This window comes from Theropithecus gelada, chromosome 3, assembly GCF_003255815.1.
Source record: "Theropithecus gelada isolate Dixy chromosome 3, Tgel_1.0, whole genome shotgun sequence".
Taxonomy (NCBI): domain Eukaryota; kingdom Metazoa; phylum Chordata; class Mammalia; order Primates; family Cercopithecidae; genus Theropithecus; species Theropithecus gelada.
The window spans coordinates 116079576-116085786 of record NC_037670.1 but is presented as its reverse complement, the minus strand read 5'-3'; the positions used below and the strand labels follow the sequence as shown (position 1 = coordinate 116085786).

At 44.1% G+C, this 6211-nt stretch overlaps 1 protein-coding gene across 1 annotated transcript in view; it reads left to right on the top strand.

The window, feature by feature from the left end:
- Positions 1-700: 700 nt before the first annotated feature.
- Positions 701-6211, top strand: part of ADAM22 (ADAM metallopeptidase domain 22) — a 262714-nt gene continuing 257203 nt past the window's right edge. The window contains exon 1 of the mRNA XM_025378405.1: positions 701-711. The gene's annotated coding sequence lies outside the window, so the exon portion shown is untranslated. The remainder of the gene's footprint in view (positions 712-6211) is intronic.

Here is a 6211-nt window from a genome sequence, read left to right as displayed (position 1 = left end):
TAGGACAAGGAAGAAAAAAGTTCCTCTCTATTGTTTGCTTGTGAAACAATATCTAAGCTACATCATTAATTCTGGACACCACACTTTAGCTGGGACACTGACACACTGGAGTATATTTTGAGATCATGATGATGATGAAGGGACCTGAAGCCATGTCACATGAGACAGGCGTTAAAAAGAAAATAGGGAATGAGTAAAATGCTTCCAAAGAACATCATGTAGAAAATTTTTTATGTTTTACCAAACCAGAATCAGGATCAAGGTGAAGGTTACACAAACCCAGATTTCAACCAGGGAGATGTTGTGGAAAGAAATTCAGACCTAAAAGCAGGAGATTTGCATCCTAGGCTACTTTATTACTAGCCATGGGGTCTGGGGGCAAGTTGTTTAAACTCTGGAACCCAATGCTGACTGTTCAACAGAACCTTTCTGCATGGTAGAAATATTCTACATCTTAGTTGTCCAATATAGTAGTTATGAGAGGTGACAACGTGCTAGCAGCCCTCGCTCACTCTCACCACCTCCTTGGCCTCCGTGTCCACTGTGACTAGGCTTGAGGAGCCCTTCAGCCCGCTGCTGCACTGTGGGAGCCCCTCTCTGGGCTGGCCAACGCCAGAGCCGGCTCCCTCTGCTTGCAGGGAGGTGTGGAGGAAGAGGCACTGGAGGGAACCGGAGCTGCACATGGCCCTTGTGGGCCAGTGCGGGTTCTGGGTGGGCAGGGGCTCAGCAGGCCCCTACTCTGAGCAGCCGGCCGGTGCTGCCGGCCCCAGGAAGTGAGGGACTTAGCACCTGGGCCAGCAGCTGTGGAGGGTGCACTGGGTCCCCCAGCACTGCTGGCCCGCATGGGCTTCACTCGAATTCTCGCCAGCCTCAGCTACCTCCCTGGAGGGCAAGGCAGGACTCGAGCCCCGTTCCCCCCACCCCCCTGCTCCCCGGGGCCCCCACAGCCCCCACGCCCTCGCCCTCGCCCTCCCCTCCCACCCCCTCACCGTGGGCTCCCGCTCCGCCTGAGCTGGACTGGCAGGCAGCTCCGCCCACAGTCCTGGGCGCAGGATCTACTATGTCTAGCTGGAGGATTGTAAATGCACCAATCAGCACCCTGTGTCCAGCTCAAGGTTTGTAAACGCAGGAATCAGTGCTCTGTGTCTAGCTAATCTAGTGGGGACTTGGAGAACTTTTATGTCTAGCTAAAGGTATGTAAATGCACCAATCAGCACTTTGTGTCTAGCTCAAGGTTTGTAAATGCACCAATCAGCACCCTGTCAAAACGGACCACTCAGCTCTCTGTAAAATGGGCCAATCAGCTCTCTGTAAAATGGACCAAACAGCAGGATGTGGGTGGGGTCAGATAATGGAATAAAAGCAGGCTGTCCCAGACAGCAGCATCAACCCTCACGTCCCCTTCAGGACTGTGGAATCTTTGTTCTTTTGCTCTTTGCAATAAATCTTGGTGCTGCTCACTCTTTGGTTCTGCATTGCCTTTATGAGCTGTAACACTCACGCGAAGGTCTGCAGCTTCACTCCTGAGGCCGGGGACACCACGAACCCACCAGGAGGAATGAACAACTCCGGTCGGAAGGAAGGAACAACTGCAGATGCGCTGCCTTAAGAGCTGTAACACTCGGCCCGGCGCGGTGGCTCAAGCCTGTAATCCCAGCACTTTGGGAGGCCGAGACGGGCGGATCACGAGGTCAGGAGATCGAGACCATCCTGGCTAACACGGTGAAACCCCGTCTCTACTAAGAAATACAAAAAAAACTAGCCGGGCGAGGTGGCGGGCGCCTGTAGTCCCAGCTACTCGGGAGGCTGAGGCCGGAGAATGGCTTGAACCCGGGAGGCGGAGCTTGCAGTGAGCTGAGATCCGGCCACTGCACTCCAGCCTGGGCTACAGAGCCAGACTCCGTCTCAAAAAAAAAAAAAAAAAAGAGCTGTAACACTCACCGTGAAGGTGGGCAGCTTCACTCCTGAAGCCAGCAAAACCATGAACCCACCAGAAGGAATAAACTTCGAACATGTCTAAACATCAGAAGGAACAAACTCCAGACACACCATCTTTAAGAACTGTAACACTCATCGCGAGTGTCCATGGCTTCATTCTTGAAGTCAGTAAGACCAATAACCCACCAATTCCAGACACAGTTACTAGCTACAGGTTCACACTTGAAATGCAGCTAGTTTGATTGAGGATCTGAATTTTAAATTAAATTAAATTAAAATTAAAATAGCCACAAGTAGAATTTTGAGAGATTAATATGGTGGATAGGAGGCAGGACTAGCTTGTAGCTCCCATTCAGACGGACACAGCAGCATGTGGAGACTCACATTGTGAACGTTTGCTCCAAGAACTACCACAGGAACATTCCAGGAAAGCCAAGAGAATCCACAGACCTTTGGAAGGAACTGGATCACTGCTGCAGGCTCCCTGAGACACTGAAAAACCTTGAGTCTGCTTGCTTTCTCAACAGGGAGGCTTGTGGTCTGGGCAAGTTGTCAGCCCTGGTCACCGACTGCCTGTAAATAGACTCAGTGCTGTTGTGGGGCCTGGTGGGAGTGAGACCAGCCTTTAGGACTGCAGGCTGTGTGGGAGTAGGGTGAGGCCTGTGACTGCTAGTTTTCCCTCACTTCCCTGGTGACCTGTATGACTCAGCAGAGGCAGCCATAAACCCCCTGATAATATAACTTTATGGATTGGGAACCCACCCTCAATAGCACCTAGCAGTGGCAGCAAGCCCCACCCAAGAAGAGGTTGAGCTGAGACATGCCTATCTTTGCCACTACCGGTGGTCTTTCTCTACCCACCCTGGTAGCTGAAGACAAAGGTCATAATCTCTTGGGAGCATGATGCCCCTGCCCACTGACTGAGAAACTTGAATACTTAACCAAGTGTCCCTAGGGCAAGTTTGCATCTTCCCTGTAGAACTGCAGCTGATGTGCTCTTGAAAGCGCCACCTCCTGGGTGGAGGCCAACCAACACAAAACCAGTGCACTAAACAAGAACAACCAAGGACCCTCACAGGGTCCACTTCACTCCTCTGCTACCTCCACCAAAGCAAGTGATGGTATCCATGGCTGCAAGACCTGAAGCTGGATCACATCACAGGACTTTTTGCAGGCACTCCCCAGTACCAGCCCGGAGCCTGGGAGCTCTGCAGGGTTGCTAGACCCAGAAGGGCAAAAACAATCACTACAGTTCAGCTCTTAGGAAGCCCCATTCCTAGGGGAAGGGAGAACACCACATCAAGGGAGCACACTATGGGACAACATATTCTGAACAGCAGCCCTTGAATCCAAGATCTTCCCTCTGACATAGTCTGCCCAAATGAAAAGGACCAGAAAAACAATTCTGGTAATATGACAAAACCAGGTTATTTAACATTCCCAGAAAAATCATACCAGTTCTCCAGCAATGGATCCAAAATGAGATGAAATCTCTGAATTGACAGAAAGAGTTTAGAAGGATGATTATTAAGTTAATCAAGGAGGCACCTGAGAAAGGTGAAGTACCACTTAAAGAAAAAAAAAAAAGATACAGGATATGAAGGAAAATTCTTCAGTGAAATAGATAGCATAAATAAAAAATGATCACAACTTTTGGAAATCAAGGACACACTTAGAGAAATGCAAAATGCACTGGAATGTCTCAGCAATAAAATCAAACAAGCAGAAGAAAGAACTTCAGAGCTTGAAGACAAGGCTTAAAAAATTAACCCAATCCATCAAAGACAAAGAAAAAATAATTTTAAAAAATGAGCAAAAACTCCAAGAAGTTTGGGACTATGTGAAATGTCTAAACTTAAGAATAATTGGTGTTCCCAAGGAAGTAGAGAAATCTAAAAGCTTGGAAAACGTATTTGAGGGTATAAAATGTCCCTGGCCTTACTAGAGATCTAGACATCCAAATACAAGAACACCTGGGAAACTTGTCACAAAAAGATCATTGCCTAGGCACATGGTCACCAGGTTATTTAAAGTCAAGACGAAGGAAAGAATCTTAAGAACTGAGGAAAAAGCATCAGATAATATAAAGGAAAACCTATCAGATTAACAGCAGATTTCTCATCAGAAACCTTACAAGCTAGAAGGGATTGGGGTCCCATTTTTAGCCTTCTTAAAAAAAATCATTGGCTGGGCACGGTGGCTCATGCCTGTAATCCCAGCACTTTGGGAGGCTGAGGTGGGTGGATCACGAGGTCAGGAGGTTGACACCAGCCTGACCAACATGGTGAAACCCTGTCTCTACTAAAAATACAAGTTAGCCAGGTGTGGTGGCATGTGCCTGTAATCCCAGCTACTTGGGAGGCTGAGACAGGATAATCGCTTGAACCCAGGAGGCAGAGGTTGCAGGAGCTGAGATCACGCCATTGCACTCCAGCCTGGGCAACAGAGTGAGACTCTGTCTCAAAAAAAAAAAAAAAAAAAAATTATCAGCCAAGAATTTTGTATGCAGTGAAAGTAAGCTTCATAAATGAAGGAAATATATAGTCTTTTCCAGATAAACAAATGCTGAGGTAATTCGCTACTACTAAGTCAGCACTATAAGAACTGCTAAAAGGAACTAACATCTTGAAACGAATCCTTGAAATACACCAAAATAGGACCTCCTTAAATAATAAATCTCACAGGACCTATATAACAATAACACAATGAAAAATAACCAAAAGTATTTGAACAACAAATAACACAATGAATAGAATAATACGTCACATCTCAATACTAACATTGAATATAAATGGCCTAAATGCTCCACTTAAATGATACAGAATGGCAGAATGGATAATAATTCATCAAGTTTCTGCTGTCTTCAAGAGACTCACCTAACACATAAGGGCTCACATAAACTTAAGGTAAAGGGGTAGAAAAAGATATTTTATGCAAATGGACACCAAAAGTGAGCAGGAATAGTTATTCTTACATTGGACAAAACAAACTTTAAAGCAACAGCAATTAAAAAAGACAAAGAGGAACACTATATAATGAAAAAAGGACTAGTCCAACAGGAAAATATCGCAATTCTAAATATATACGCACCTAATACTGGCGCTTCCAAATTTATAAAACAATTACTCCTAGACCTAAGAAACAAGATGGATGGCAACGCAATAATAGTGGGGGAATTTAATACTCCATTGACAGCACTAGACAAGTCATTAAGACAGAAAGTCAAAAAAGAAACAATAGACTTAAAGTATACCCTACAACAAATGGACTTAACAGATTTTTACAGAACATTCTACTCAACAACCATTCATCATTACATAGAACATTCTCCAAGACAGACCATATGATAGGCCACAAAATAAGTCTCCTTAAATTTAAGAAAATTGAAATTGTATCAAGTACTCTCTCAGACCACAGTGGAATAAAATTGGAAATCAACTCCAAAAGGAACCCTCAAAACCATGCAACAACATGAAAATTCAATAACCTGCTACTGAATGATCATTGGGTCAACAATGAAATCAAGATGGAAATTTAAAAATTCTTTGAACTGAACAGTAACAGTGACACAACTATCAAAACTTCTAGCATACAGCAAAGGCAGTGCTGAGAGGAAAGGTCATAGCATTAAATGCCTATATAAAAAAGTCCAAAAGAGTACAAATAGATAATCTAAGGTCACACCTCATGTAGCTGGAGAAACAAGAACAATCTAAACCCAAATCCAGCAGAAGAAAAGAAATAACCGAGATCAGAGCAGAGCTAAATGAAATTGAAACAAACAAACAAACAGACGTACAGAAGATTAATGAAACAAAAAGCTGGTTCTTTGGAAAGATAAATAAAATTGATAGACCATTAGCGAGATTAACCAAGAAGAGAGAAGATCCAAATAAGCTCAATTAGAAATGAAACGGGAGATATTACAACTGATAACGCAGAAATACAAAGGGTTATCGAGGCTGCTATAAACACCTTTACGTACATAAACTAGAAAACCAAGAGGAGATGGATACATTTGTGGAAATATACAATCCTTCAAGATTAAACCAGGAAGACATAGAATTTCTGAACAGACCAATAACAAGCAATGAGATTGAAATGGTAATAGAAAAATGGCAAAAAAAAAAAAAAAAAAGTCGAGGACCAGATGGATTCATAACTGAATTCTATCAGACATTCAAAGAAGAAATGGTACCAATCCTGTTGACACTATTCCAAAATACAGAGAAATCCTCTCTAAATCAGTCTATGAAGCCAGTATACCCTAATA